Genomic DNA, 16231 nt, shown 5'->3' on the forward strand with positions numbered 1-16231 from the left:
CTCTTCTTTAAGAGATTTTAAAACAGATTTTCTTTAAACTTTAAAACAGATTTTCTTCTTTAAGAACCTTATATAAATAGCTGTGGTTGCCAAGAGCAGTTCTTATCCTCCCCACAGGAGTAGCATAAATCATGGCAATTAATTTAGGCAAATAAAATGAAAAATGCTCAATATGATATACTGCATATGAGAAGAAATTATTCTTAAGTGATCCCTGCAGTTCCTTGAGATGAATGGAAATTTCCAAATACTTCACATCCAATACTGGGATTACAATTGGTAGAGGAAAAAAATCAAAATGGAAAAAAAAACAAAACAAAAAAACAAAAAAAACTTGAAATTTCACAGATATCACAAAACTTAAGAATGAGTTACATAAATTGTACACAGAAGTTAGTAACAAAATATAAATTCGAAGAAAAACAGAAGAGACATTTTCTATCTCCAGAAGTCTGACCAAATGAGGACAATACTGGGCTCAGGCTTTGAGCTCGCCTATCACTAGTACTTCTTAAGCCCTAGGAAAATAAGACCTTTTATACTTAACTTTTCAAAGGACATTTTCAAACTTCTCTTTAAGTGTTTATTTCTCAGACTGTAGATGAAGGGGTTCAGCTTGGGTGTGACCACAGTGTACATCACGGAGGCTCTTGCATTTGAGTGTATGTAACTCTGAACAGAAGCAGAGCTAAGGTACACACCTAAGCCTGTGGAGTAAAATAAGGAGACAACTGAGAGGTGAGATGCACAGGTAGAAAATGCTTTATACTTCCCCTGAGCTGATGAGAGTCTATATACGGAGGAAACTATCTTAGAGTAAGAGTCAGATCAGATCAGTCGCTCAGTCCTGTCCGACTCCTCGCGACCCCATGAATTGCAGCACGCCAGGCCTCCCTGTCCATCACCAACTCTGGGAGTTCGCTGAGACTCACGTCCATCGAGAGAGTGATGCCATCCAGCCATCTCATCCTCTGTCGTCCCCTTCTCCTCCTGCCCCCAATCCCTCCCAGCATCAGAGTGTTTTCCAATGAGTCAACTCTTCGCATTAGGTGGCCAAAGGATTGGAGTTTCAGCTTTAGCATCATTCCTTCCAAAGAAATCCCAGGGCTGATCTTCAGAATGGACCGGTTGGATCTCCTTGCAGTCCAAGGGACTCACAAGAGTCTTCTCCAACACCACAGTTCAAAAGCATCAGTTTTTGGGCGCTCAGCCTTCTTCACAGTCCAACTCTCACATCCATACATGACCACATGAAAAACCATAGCCTTAACTAGACGAACCTTTGTTGGCAAAGTAATGTTTCTGCTTTTGAATATGCTATCTAGGTTGGTCATAACTTTCCTTCCAAAGAGTAAGCGTCTTTTAATTTCATGGCTGCAGTCACCATCTGCAGTGATTTTGGAGCCCCCCAAAATAAAGTCTGACACTGTTTCCATTGTTTCCCCATCTATTTCCTATGAAGCGGTGGGACCGGATGCCATGATCTTCGTTTTCTGAATGTGGAGCTTTAAGCCAACTTTTACAGTCTCCACTTTCACTTTCATCAAGAGGCTTTTGAGTTCCTCTTCACTTTCTGCCATAAGGGTGGTGTCATCTGCATACCTGAGGTTATTGATATTTCTCCCAGCAATCTTGATTCCAGCTTGTGTTTCTTCCAGTCCAGGGTTTCTCATGATGTACTCTGCATAGAAGTTAAATAAACAGGGTGACACTACACAGCCTTGATGAACTCTTTTTTCCTATTTGGAACCAGTCTGTTTTTCCATGTCCAGTTCTAACTGTTGCTTCCTGACCTGCATACAAATTTCTGAAGAGGCAGATCAGGTGGTCTGGTATTCCCATCTCTTTCAGAATTTTCCACAGTTTATTGTGATCCACACAGTCAAAGGCTTTAGCATAGTCAATAAAGCAGAAATAGATGCTTTTCTGGTTCCTCTGCCTTTTCTCAATCCAGCTTGAACATCAGGAAGTTCAGGGTTCACATATTGCTGAAGCCTGGCTTGGAGAATTTTGAGCATTACTTTACTAGCATGTGAGTTTGAGCATTCTTTGGCATTGCCTTTCTTTGGGATTGGAATGAAAACTGACCTTTTCCAGTCCTGTGGCCACTGCTGAGTTTTCCAAATTTGCTTGCATATTGAGTGCAGCACTTTCACAGCATCGTCTTTCAGGATTTGGAATAGCTCAACTGGAATTCCATCCCCTCCACTAGCTTTGTTCATAGTGATGTTTTCTAAGGCCCACTTGACTTCACATTCCAGGATGTCTGGCTCTAGAGCAGTGATCACACCATTGTGATTATCTGGGTTGTGAAGATCTTTTTGTACAGTTCTTCTGTGTATTCTTGCCATCTCTTCTTAATATCTTCTGTTTCTTTTAGGTCCATACCACTTCTGTCCTTTATCGAGCTCATCTTTGCATGAAATGTTCCTTTGGTATCTCTGAGTTTCTTGAAGAGATCCCTAGTCTTTCCCATTCTATCGTTTTCCTCTATTTCTTTGCATTGATCGCTGAAGAAGGCTTTCTTATCTCTTCTTGCTATTTTTTGGAACTCTGCATTCAGATGTTTATATCTTTCCTTTTCTCCTTTGCTTTTCACTTCTTTTCTTTTCACAGCTGTTTGTAAGGCCTCCACAGACAGCCATTTTTTTTTTTTTTTGCATTTATTTTCTATGGGAATGGTCTTGATCCCTGTCTCCTGTACAATGTCATGAACCTCATTCCATAGTTCATCAGACACCCTATCTATCAGATCTAGGCCCTTAAATCTATTTCTCACTTCCACTGTATAATCATAAGGGATTTGATTTAGGTCATACCTGAATGGTCTAGTGGTTTTCCCTACTTTCTTCAATCTAAGTCTGAATTTGGCAATAAGGAGTTCATTGTCTGAGCCACAGTCAGCTCCCGGGTCTTGTTTTTGCTGACTGTATAGAGCTTCTCCATCTTTGGCTGGAAAGAATATAATTAATCTGATTTTGGTGTTGACCATCTGGTGATGTCCATGTATAGAGTCTTTTCTTGTGTTGTTGGAAGAGGGTGTTTGCTATGACCAGTGCATTTTCTTGGAAAAACTCTATTAGTCTTTGCCCTGCTTCATTCCATATTCCAAGGCCAAACCACTTCAGTATTCTTGCCTTGAGAACCCCATGAACAGTATGAAAAGGCAAAATGATAGGATACTGAAAGAGAAACTCCCCAGGTCAGTAGGTGCCCAATATGCTACTGGAGATCAGTGGAGAAATAACTCCAGAAAGAATGAAGGAATGGAGCCAAAGCAAAAACAATACCCAGCTGTGGATGTGACTGGTGATAGAGTAAGAGTAGAGGATACCAATGAGGGAACCACCAGCCAGCAGCACAGCTCCAGAGTACATCACCACATTGTTGAGAAAGGTGTCAGAACTGGCAAGTTGGATCATCTGATTTAGTTCACAGAAAAAATGAGGGATTTCTAAAACTGTACAGAAGGACAGTTGCAACACCATTAAGCTTTCTAACAAGGAATGCAGTACACTTATGATCCAGACACCAGAACTAACAGTCCACAGAGCCAGGGTTTCATGATGACCATGTAGTGCAGGGAGTGACAGATGGCCACATATTGGCCATAGGCCATCACGGTCAGGAGAAAGACATCCAGTCCCCAAAAAAGTAAGAAAAAGTACATCTGGATGATGCAGCCTTCATATGTTATGACTTTTCTGGGTTTGGATGTTCCACAGCATCTTTGGGATGGTGGTGGAGGTAAAGCAGATGTCTACAACGGACAAGTTGGAGAGGAAGAAGTACATGGGGTGTGGAGGTGGGAGTCTGAGGTAACGGCCAGGATGATGAGCAGGTTTCCAAACAGAGTGATCAGATACATGTAGAGAAAAAGTCCAAATATGAGGTGTTGCAATTCTGATTCCTCTGAAAATTTGTTATTTCCTGTTAGGTTTCTTGGTGCCATGTGGTGAAGGTGACTATGAAAAAAGGGGGAAATAAAATGACTAATTTTCACATAAATGGGCATTACCACATTGTTGAAATGTTACCATTTATATTTCACCATAAAGAAATTACTTTCAATATTCTGTTCATGGATTTCATGCACTTTAGGGAGCTTCTTTGGAGAAGGCAATGGCACCCCACTCCAGTACTCTTGCCTGGAAAATCCCATGGACGGAGGAGCCTGGTGGGCTGCTGTCCGTGGGATCGCTAAGAGTCGGATACGACTGAGCGACTTCACTTTCACTTTTCACTTTCGTGCACTGGAGAAGGAAATGGCAATCCACTCCAGTGTTCTTGCCTGGAGAATCCCAGGGACGGGGGAGACTGATGGGCTGCCGTCTCTGGGGTCGCACAGAGTCAGACACGACTGAAGCGACTTAGCAGCAGCAGCAGCAGGGAGCTTCTTGTGCCATCTCTAATTAGCAAACTGGTTCAAGCTTTTCCCAGAAAAACTATCAGAGTTTTTTCCAAGATGTCAGATATTTCACAGTTTTAATGGGACATTCTTTCACATACTTGATATGAATTGAATCGAGACAATGTACCAGGCACTATATATGCTATCTATGCAGGGAGCACACAGTGTTCAACAATAAAAGCTTCTAACATCTGGCTATGGAGACAGAAGATAAGAAAATAAAAATTATATGGCATGTCACTTGTTACCATTGTTATGAAGGAAAAGAAAGGAGGTAAAAGGGAGATGGAGAAGCATGACACCTGTTGTACACACATGTTAATCAAGACCTGTAAACAAGGGGATAACTGGAAAGACCTCAAGGGAGAGAGAACCAGGGCCATGAGTACACCTGGAAGGTGTGCTCCTGGCAAGGGGACAGTGAGTGTGAAGGCCTAAGGAAAGTGCTTGTTTAAGATATATCAGTCCAAAAATGAAGCCAGTCCCATGAGGGAAATGAACAGGATGGAGAGTGAGGACAGATAGGGTCAGAAGATATTGAGGAACAAGAAGGTCTCCATGTTGGGCTGAAATTTCAAGTCATAAGAGCTCCCTTGCCCACATTATTTATCTTCAACACTTTGTAATATTCAATGTTAATTAATAGATGAAACAAAATTGAAGGGACATCCAAAACCAACTTATGAAAGATGCACATTTTTTAAAAATTTGGTAATACCAACTTTATCAATTTTGGAAATGTCCTGGAAATAAAATAATATGACAGAAAATCTTTTAAAATATTGGGAGGAAATGGTACTTAAGTTGTCATTTCCTCTTACACAGGGACGTATGAACTCAAATACAAATATAGGAGATAAAGGAGATCTTAAGCTAAATGCAAAAAAAGTCTTCCATATGTTGATTGAACATGATGCAACTTTTATAAGTAAATCTAATCACAATAGAATAAATTGAACAATGAGGAATAAGATGTGGGAAATAGTGGGGAACACGTATAAAGCATGACTTATTAGCTCATAATATGCATGGGAACATTCATTTTCATTTCTGTTTAAAGCAAGGATTTGCAAGTAAAAGTATTTAAGTAAGAATATTTCATTCCAGTTAAATCTTAAAAGTAATGATGGGAAGGAACACAAGGTGACACATATTTTACCACATAAAATTTATAAATTCTGGACATTCTGAACAAATTCTTCTATACATATATGAAATAACTTAATGGCAAACATCTGCTTCATGTTAACAATTCTAATTTTGGAACAATACAATTATTTAAAAAATAATAAAAATATGTTGTAATTGCTGTACAAAAGTAAAGGAATTGAACAGGACAATCACTACTTTTTCAATGGAGAAAGTAACTGGTTAACTACACATGTATTCAACCTTAGTGGAAATAAAACAATTGCAAATTAAATTCATTAATACAGTCCTTCCCATATATTTTTTTTTATTTGAATACTGAGAGACATATTATTCTGAAATCTATGTCTCATGAGCTATTGTTGCAAGGTAATGTGTGGCAACATTGCCTGGTCTGTATATTTCTCATCAGTAGTCAAATATGCTCTGTATTAAAAATAGTCCTTACATCTCTGTACATCCCAGCACAGCTAATACACTATTCTCTACTCCAATTAATCTCAACTCCTGGACCTAGGTTCTATTTTTAAGAGGTACTTTTCATATCTCATTCCCTCTTCTAATTGGGCTTTTATGATGACCATTTAATGATCAACATTGACCCTTGATTGTAGATTTCAATATGTCCTTCTATTTTGAGCATCATAAATTAATATAGTCATAACTAATCAAGCAAACAAACAACTACAGAAATCATAGCTCTGGGTTAGTCTGCATTGGCTCTCAAGCGAACTCAGGTAAACATTCTTGCCTGCCATTCCCTTTGATCATATCCAGTATTATTTCCTGGGCTCTTGGACTCACCTGGTTGGAGTCTCTAAGAGGAAAATTTGAACATGAATGTCGAAAATTCTGTTGGTTGGTTGATGATGGAGATAGACACTCAGTTTCTAGGCAAGACTGGAGGATGGAGTGAATCATTGGTTTCCCAACCAGAGTTATAATTCCACAAGCAACAACCATGCACCATCCAGCCCAAGGATGGGCAGGCAGAGGGATGCAGCATAGGAGATATTTACAGCTCCCAGTGTCTGCTTATTAGGTACATTTCCCTCTTGTATCACCACCTCTAATAGCTGATTTCCCTGAGGGACAGTGGTCTGGATAGATAGGAAAGTTTTACTGCTCATTCTCTGTGTCTAGGAGACAATGTTACAAGGCAGATGAATTCAGTGTTTATTACTCCTTCCATGACGTCTCCTGTTTGGCTACGGGAATAAACCTTAAAGTTGCAGTGTGTGTGCTAAGTCACTTCAGTTGTGTCTGCCCTTTGCAACCTTATGGACTGTAGCACTTCATCCCAATTCTGAGTTCAAATTTATCCAGAATCTCAGTCTGAGGATTCTGTCTTGAATAGGTTCCTAGTTAAAGCATTGATCCTGATGAGTCCCCACTCCTGCTACTTCTAGAAAATGACTATTACCATCTTCAAGCAGTGGGATAATTTTGTTCCTTTAATACAAAACCTTGGATAGTACACTGCATCAATTCATAATTTTGCCAAAACATGTGAAAATTTAATACTTACAACACAAGTTAAAACTGGTGGTTCAGTCCCTCATTAAAATATTTGTTAATCATAGAAGACATTTTTGGATCATAACACCATATAAGGATTATATAATAATTTAATTTTATTAAAGACCATTCCATGAGATGGCACTATTATGAAATCAGTTTTTAGTTGCAGAAATGGGCTTCATGGGAATTAGTGATCTGCCAGTTATAATCTGAGAAAGGCATGAGGCTTTTATTGGAATCTTGTCAGATAGCTTCCAGTTTTCAAACTCTGCATCAGTTGTTCTCAACCAGAAATGTCTTTGGCCTCAATAATATTTAGCATGGTCTGAAGGGATTCTGCTAAACAACTGCAGTGTTCAGGATGTATATGTGTGTGTGTGTGTGTAGTCGTTTCAGTTGTGTCTGACTCTTTTTAACCCTATGGACTGTAGCCCTCAAGATTCCTCTGTCCATGAGATTCTCCAGGTAAAAATACTGGAGTGAGCTGCCATTCCCTCCTCCAGGGGATCTTCCCAACTCAGGGACTGAACCCACATCTTTTATATTTCCAGGACTGTACCACACAAAAGTAATGACCCTGCTGCAAAATGTCAAGAGTGGGAAAATTAGTAAACCTATTCTAGACTAGCACTTTTCCTACTTCATTGTGCATATCAATCAACCTTTGCGTGTATGCTGTCACTTCAGTCGTGTCAGAATCTTTGTGGCTCACCAGACTCCTCTGTCCATGGGATTCTCCAGGCAAGAATACTTGAGTGGGTTGCCATGCCCTACCTCCTGGGGATCTTCCCAACCCAGGGAATGAACCTGCACCTCCTGCATTGCAGGCAGATTCTTTACCACTGAGCCACTGGGAAAGCCCTTCAATCAACCTGATGAGAGTTCAAATGAAGTTTCTGATTCTGCTCATCCCTGGTGAACCATAAGACTTTATTCTTCTACAAGGTCCTGAGAGGCGCTGATGAAGCAGGTACTGGACTGTGGCCATTCTGTGAGTAAGCCAGGCTGTGGTTATGTTTTTTTTTTTTTTTTTTTTTAAACTTTACAATACTGTATTAGTTTTGCCAAATATCGAAATGAATCCGCCACAGGTATACCTGTGTTCCCCATCCTGAACCCTCCTCCCTCCTCCCTCCCCATACCCTTCCTCTGGGTCATCCCAGTGCACCAGCCCCAAGCATCCAGTATCATGCATCGAACCTGGACTTGCCACTCATTTCATACATGATATTATACATGTTTCAATGCCATTCTCCCAAATCTTCCCACCCTCTCCCTCTCCCACAGAGTCCATAAGACTGATCTATATATCAGTGTCTCTTTTGCTGTCTCATACACAGGGTTATTGTTAGCATCTTTCTAAATTCCATATAGGTTATGTTTTTGAGTCATGTGTACAGAGTTTTACATTTTTCCACCAAAAATTAACTTTCCATGAAATTCTTAATGATTTTTTTGCTTGAAATATGTGATGAAAACTGTATGGGTTAATTCCAGACTCTGTGATACTTTCTATGTACAATTCTTTTAAGGGCCCTTGAATCATAATAGATAATCTACTTACGAAAAATACATGTAGTGTACATAATAAGGGCCTCCAAAAGATGTGATGATCTTTGAACATTGTATTTTATACCAGCAAGGGATGATTAAGGATGTAAGTAGACTAGAGCTTCTAATGAGCTCAGCCAGGATTATGCAGGTGGGACTAACTTAATCACAGTGGCTCTCTAAATGTGGATGAGAAGTGCTGGAGTCACAGAGGGACTTGAAAACTTGAAGCTGCTAACTTTGAAGATGCTGCCATTAGCCAAGCAATACAGGTGGCTTCTAGAACCCGAAAGAGGAGAGGAAGTGAATTACTACCTTGAGCCTCCAGGAGAAAGCCAGCCATGTTCATCTCATTATTTTAACTCAAAATAAACAATTTTAGGCTTCTGCTATCCAGAAACATGAGTATGAATTTGTTTTAAATCACTATCATAGTAATTTTTTTTAAATGGAAGCAATAGGAATTTAATACAGATGTATATCCAATAAAATTTTGTTACTTGTTGTCACCACCCTGTCTCTTAGATCTTCAAAATTTATTCATTTTCTAACTGGAAGTTTGGACCCTTTGACTAACATTCCCCCAAATCCCTCACACCCCTATTCTTGGAAATCACCATTATACTCTATATTTCTATAACTTTTGCTTTTATACATTCCACATAGATGTGAAACAATGCAGTATTTAGTTTTCAGTGTCTAGATCATTCTTGTTAGCATGATGACCTAAGTGTCCAGCCATCTTGTCACAGATGGCAGGATTTCCCTTTATTATGGTCAAATACATTCCAATATTTAGTTTTAAGCCAGCTCTTTCACTTAAAACTAAATATTAAAACAAAATAAAACTAAGATCATGGCATCTGGCCCCATTACTTCATGGCAAACAGATGGGGAAAAGGTGGAAGTAGTGGCAGATTTCCTCTCCATGGGCTCTAAAATCACTGCTGATGGTGACTACAGCTATGAAATCAGAAGACATTTGCTTCTTGGAAGGAAAGGTATGATGAACCTAGACAGTATGTTGAAAAGCAGAGACATTGCTCTTCCCAGTGGTTATGTACAGTAGTGAGAGCTGGACTTTAAGGAAAGTAGAGCACCAAAAATGTGATGCCTTTGAACTGTGGTGCTGAAGAAGACTTCTGAGAGTTTCTGGGACAGCAAGATCAAATTAGTCAATCTTAAGGGAAATCAACCCTGAATACTCATTGAAGGACTTATGCTAAAGCTGAAAGTACAGTATTTTGGTCATCTGATATGAACAGCTGATTCATTGGAAAAGTCCCTGATCCTGGGAAAGATTGAGGGCAAAAGGAGAAGAGGTCGTCAGAGGATGAGATGGCCAGATGGCATCACTGATGCAAGGGAGGTAAACTTGGACAAACTTGGGAAATTGCCAGAGTCCAGCTCCAGCAGCCAGGGATTCAACCTGAAGAGATGGATGGTGTCAGCAACGATGATGTAGTCTCTGACTCATAGAACGGGACTACATGTTTATTTCAAGCTTCAGGTTCTCTTTTATACTTTGACAAAAGCATTAGGTCAGAGGTTTGACATTTTTAGTTTTCCCCACCCAGATTTACTGTGCTTAACTTGTGATTACACTGTAACTCATGCTACATTCCTGTTTATTTCTTATCTTTCTAAATCCTATTTTCCCCTAGCATCTTAAGATTATAATCTCCTAAAAAAAGCTTTTAGCTATTCTTAATTAATCCTAAACCCTAAACTCAACAAACTTCTTTTGCCATAAATATTCCCTTCACAAACAGGTCTCAGACAATAATCCTTCCCATGGCCTCAAGCTGTGGCCTACATGCTCATTCTGGAACATTCTTTGTAAAAATCCTTGAACAGATTGTTTTCTGGGCACAACTGCAAAAGTCTTTGTGCTTTCTCATGTTTCTCTCCAGGACGATAAGCACCTTAACATTCTTCCCAGTCAACTCAACTGAAGAAAGGAAAGAACAAGTCAAAATCACAAGGCCCAACTCCTTCATCCCGGGGCTATGCCTGCGAGATGAGGAGAGGGGGTTGGGGCCGTGCCTCCATTTTGTCAGTAATGCCTAACACAGCTCTCAACAGGAAATGGTGAGGGACAGAGAGGCCTGGCGTACTATAGTTCCTGGGTGCAAAAAGTTGAACATGACTGAGTGACTGAACAACAACATTCCAATATATGCAATATTTTAAAAAATCCATTTACAAAATGGGGTTCTCCAGGTGGCTCAGTGGTAAAGAATCTGCCTTCCTGTGCAGGAGACACAAGAGACCTGGGTTCCGTTTCTGGGTCAGGAAGATCTCCTGATGTAGAAAATGACAACCTGCTTCAGCATTCAGCCTGGAAAATTCCATTGACAGAAAAGCCTGGTGGGCTACAGTCCATGGGGTTGCAAAGAATCAGACAAGACTGAATGACTGAACACAACAGTCAGAGGCATTGAGGCAACAATTAATACTTTGGTTGTTTCCATATGTTTCATCAGGAAGGATAATGTTGCAATGAAAAGGGGTGCATATATTTTTATGGAGAGTTCAATTCTTTGGAAATATACCCAGAAGTAAAATTGTTGTAACATATTCCCATTCTATTTTTTTTTTTTTTCATTTTTTGAGTAATTTAGGTACTGTTTTCCATAGGGACTATACCATAAATTATATCAACACCAGTACTGTACATGTTTAACTTTTCTGCCCATTCTCACCAATACTAGTATTCAGGTCTTTTTTTTTTTTTTTCCTTTTTCTTTTTATTGAAGTAATATTGTCTTATGGGCTTTGCTGGTGGCTCAGATGGTAAAGAATCTGCCTGCAATGTGGGAGACCTGGGTTCGATCCCAGGGTTGAGAAGATCCCTGAGAAGGGAATGGCAGCCCACTCCAGTATTCTTGCCTGGAAAATTCCATGGACAGAGAATCTTGGTGAGCTGTAGCCCATGGGGTCCCAAAGAGTCAGACCCAGCTGAAAGACTAACACAGTGCTGTTGGTTCACAGCATTATATATGTTTAATATGTGCAACCTTATATTTTGAATTCTCTGTGCACAGCAAGTATTCTCACCACAAAACATTTAGTGTCCTTTTGTCACTGTACAGCTGGCCCCCTTGACCCATTTTGTCCTCCTCCATACTTTTCCTCTAGTAACAACTACTCTCTTTTCTGTATCTATGTGTTTATGTTTGATTGCTTCTTCATTTATTTTTTTAATAATCCAAATATAAGTGAAATCATGTGGTTTTTTCCTCATTTATTCCACTTAGCATAATATTTTCAAAGTTTATATCCATATTGCTGAAAATGGCAAAATTTCACATATTTATGCTTAAATAGTATCCCATTGTATAGATATACAGAGAAGGCAATGGCACTCCACTCCAGTACTCTTGCCTGGAAAATCCCATGGATGGAGGAGTCTGGTAGGCTGCGGCCCATGGGGTAGCTAAGAGTCGGACACCACTGAGCAACTTCACTTTCACTTTTCACTTTCATGAATTGGAGGAGGAAATGGCAACCCACTCCAGTGTTCTTGCCTGGAGAATCCCAGGGACGGGAGAGCCTGGTGGGCTGACGTCTATGGGGTCGCATAGAGTCGGACATGACTGAAGCGAATTAGCAGCAGCAGTACAGATATAACATATCATTTTTATCCATTCTTCTGTCAATGAACACTTAGGTTGAACCCATATGTTGGCTACTGTTAACATGAGATAATGAATATAGGGACATATTAATTACTGTTTTCATTTACTTTGAATAAATACTCAGAAGAATAATTTCTGGATCATGTGTTAGTTCTGTTTTTAGCTTTTGAGGAACTTCCATACTGTTTTCCACAATGCCTGTACCAATTTACATTCCTGCCAACAGTTTGCAAGGGTGCCCTCTCCATGAAATCCTCTTCAACATTGTGATTTGTAGATGTTTTGATGATAGTCATCCTGACAAGGATAATATGACACTTTTGTTTTGATTTTCATTTTTCTAGAAATTCATGATATTGAGTAACTTTTCATGTGCTGGTTAGTCATCTATTTGTCTTCTTCAGGAAAAAAAGTTATTCCAATCTTCAGCTCATTTTTTGACTGCGTTGCTTTATTTTTAATTGAATTGTATGAATTGTTTATATATTTTGGATACCAAGTCCCATCAGTGATATTACCTGAAAATATTTTCTCCAATTCCATAGGTTGTCTTTTTACTTTTTAATTGGTTTCCTTTGCTATGCAAAAAAAAAATTAAATTTAATTAGGCCTTCCCCCCGCTTTTTCCCTTGCTTTTATTTATTTCTCATTCTGATAGTTGATTATTGATTACTGGTGAATAGAAAAGTCACAGATATCTATACAGTAATCTTTTATCTTGTAGCTTTTCTGAATTTACTTTAATAGTTCTAATATACTTTTGGTGGAGATTTTAGGTTTTCTATACAAAGTATCTTATCTTCTATATCATGGCTAATGAAACGTTCCTTTGTCTCTCCCTGTCAACCAACAAGAAAACATCTACAACTCAAGGAAGGTGCCTCTGTACAACATACCAAGATATCAGAGAATTCCATAATTGTGTACATCTAAGAAGGGTCCATATAGTATGGGGACCTGAGGGAAAGCAGAGGCACCTCTGTGACCCCAACTTCTCCATTCACCAACCCCCGACAGGAGGGTGGCAGAGCCTGTGACTCAGGAGATCCCATATAGGCGGGAAAAGCCTCCATTCCAGTGCCTCAGGCAACACTCCAATAATACCAGCAGCACCAAGGCATCAACAACCCCAGAGGCCTAGGAAACTATAACTAGGTTGAAGAATGACACATTTGACAAAGGTGGTGTAATTTGCAAAGTGCAAATTTTCAAATGATAAACAAATGCTGCCTCTTTAAGAGATGCAAACAAAAAGTCCAGCGCCAGCTACGGGACAACAAAAGAAAGGCAACAAGCATCTCCTGCATCGGCAGGCAGGTTCTTGACCACTGCACCACCTGGGAAGCCCCTACCATTGAATGGTTAGAAGCAAATAGAAAAGTGCTCCTTTTCAAATGCACCAGTTGAAAAACAACTCACCAAACACTAGGAAGAACCAGAAAAACACTATCACAAAAATAAAATAACAACTCTCCAGAAACCAAATTTCAATGTATGGAATACTAATAGAGACAGGTAGCTCTCATGAAGAAGCTCAATAGGCAGTTCAATGGAATAAAATGAATGAATAGAAGGAATGCTTCTTCAAAATATTGAAACTTTCAGATAGAATCAAACAGAAATTCCACTGCTTGGGGCTAGTGCACTGGGACGACCCAGAGGGATGGTATGGGGAGGGAGGAGGGAGGAGGGTTCAGGATGGGGAACACATGTATACCTGTGGTGGATTCATTTTGATATTTGGCAAAACTAATACAATTATGTAAAGTTTAAAAATAAAATAAAATTAAAAAAAAAAAACACAGAAATCCCAGAGCTGAAAAAAAATTAATAAACCAGATGAAGAATGCATTAGAAATCACTGGAAATGGGACAGAATTAGTGAATTTGAAGACGGAAATCTAGAAATGATACAATCTAGAAATGATAGAAGAGGGAAGAGAAATGAGATATTTAAAAATGAGGAAATTCAATGAGAGTTAACACTCTTTTAGGAAGGACAACATTGAGATAATGGGTGTCCCAGGAGAACAGAGGAAGGAAAGAGTGGAGGGTTTACTTAAATAAAACTAAAAACTTAAATAAAACAGAGAGCTTCCAAAACCTGGGGAAGGAATTGGATATACAAGTCCTTGAAGTTAAGATCATCTAATTATCTCATTGCACACAGACTTTTCCCCTCATATTGGGTTGGCCAGAAAGCTCGTTTGGGTTTTTTGCAAAACATTCATTAAGAATGGAACTATCTTAAAACAAATGTTGAAAGAAGCTCTTCTACCAGAAACAAAAAGGCAAAAACACACAAAACCTGTGTGTGTGTGTGTGTGTGTGTGTGTGTGTGTGTGTAAAACAGAATATCATTGTTGTTGTCACTTAGTTGCTAAGTCAAGTCTGACTCTTTGTGATCCCATGGACCACAGCCTGCCAGGCTCCTCTGTCCATGGGATTTCCCAAATAAGAACACTTGAGTGTGTTGCCATTTGCTTCTGCAGGGGATATTCCCAACCCAGGGGTCAAACTTGTGTCTCCTGCTTGGCAGTCAGATTCTTTTTACTACTGAGTTGCCTGGGAAGGTGAATATTATTCATCCATGTTGTTCATCTTTTAAGAATGAAATCCTGTCATTTGTAGCAATGTGGAAGGACCTAAAGAATGTTATGCTAAGTCAGACAGAGAAAGACAAATACTGTATTATATCACTTATATGAGGAATCTAATAATGGTGTTGGGCAAGTTAGGGGAATGGTATTAAGATATACAAACTACTGTAAAATAAATGAGCAACAAGTATGCCTTGTATAGCACAGGTAACTACAGCCATTTTCTTCTAACATCGTTTAATGAAATATAATCTGAGGACTTCCATGGTGGTCCAATGGTTAAGAATTCACCTTCCAATGCAGGGGACATGGTTTGGTCCCTGTTCAGGGAACTGATAGCCCACATGCTGTGCTAAGCCCTTGTGCCCATGCCCTGCAATGAAGATTCTGCATGCCACAACTAGGACTTGACACAGCCAAATAAATAAATATTTTTTAAAAGAAATATAATCTGTAAAAATATTGAATAACTGTGATGTACACTTGAAACTAATATAGTATTAGAAATCAACTATATCTTAAAAATCAGAAAAAAAAAAAAAAAGAATCAAAAAGTGTTACCTTGTAGAGTCCACATGGAGACATGTATTTGATAATCTACTTTTGCCAGTGACAATGGTAGGAATTGTGGACCCAGACCTGAAAAAGATGATAGATTCCTAATGAGAAAAATAAAATTTATTGAAACCCTGTGAAATACACTGAATGTAGAATCTAGGATATTAGGAAAAGGAGTTAACATAGTGACCCACAAGGAAATGATATAAACAAAAGTGAAATTCTGTGGGCTGAAATTTTCCTTTCTATAACCCTAAAAATAGCAACAGGTACCTAGAGTATATTTTTGCCACAGTGGCAAAAAACTTGATTATCCTTTTAGTACAACAAAGAAAGAAGACTTGTTTCTATGTATTTTATTTCAGAATAAATTGTTCTTAAGAAATCCGTCTAGACATACCATAAACAGTAATTTCCCAATTGTTCTGATCTAAGTTGAGAATAAATTTGAGTGGGAAAACCAAAAAACGGAAAAGCTTATGAAAATGGGAGAGATCACAAAGCCTAATCAAGTGAGTTTTGTAAAGGTCTATGTGAAGAGTTGAATCATTGGAAAAGACTCTGACGCTGGGAGGAATTGGAGGCAGGAGGAGAAGGGGACAACAGAAAATGAGATGGCTGGATGGCATCACCGACTCAATGGACATGAGTTTGGGTGAACTCTGGGAGTTGGTAATGGACAGGGAGGCCTGGCATGCTGCAATTCATGGGGTCTCAAAGAGTCGAACATGACTGAGCAACTGAACTGAACTGAACTGATACAGTCAAAGCTATGATCTTTCCAGTAGTCATGTAGGGAA

General features: G+C 39.2%; 1 pseudogene; it reads right to left on the minus strand.

The window, feature by feature from the left end:
* Positions 1-501: 501 nt before the first annotated feature.
* LOC133251819 (olfactory receptor 1571-like) lies at positions 502-11745 on the minus strand (annotated as a pseudogene).
* Between the last annotated feature and the right edge of the window lie 4486 nt (positions 11746-16231).

This window comes from Bos javanicus, chromosome 7 (assembly GCF_032452875.1).
Source record: "Bos javanicus breed banteng chromosome 7, ARS-OSU_banteng_1.0, whole genome shotgun sequence".
In the NCBI taxonomy this organism is placed as follows: Eukaryota; Metazoa; Chordata; class Mammalia; order Artiodactyla; family Bovidae; genus Bos; species Bos javanicus.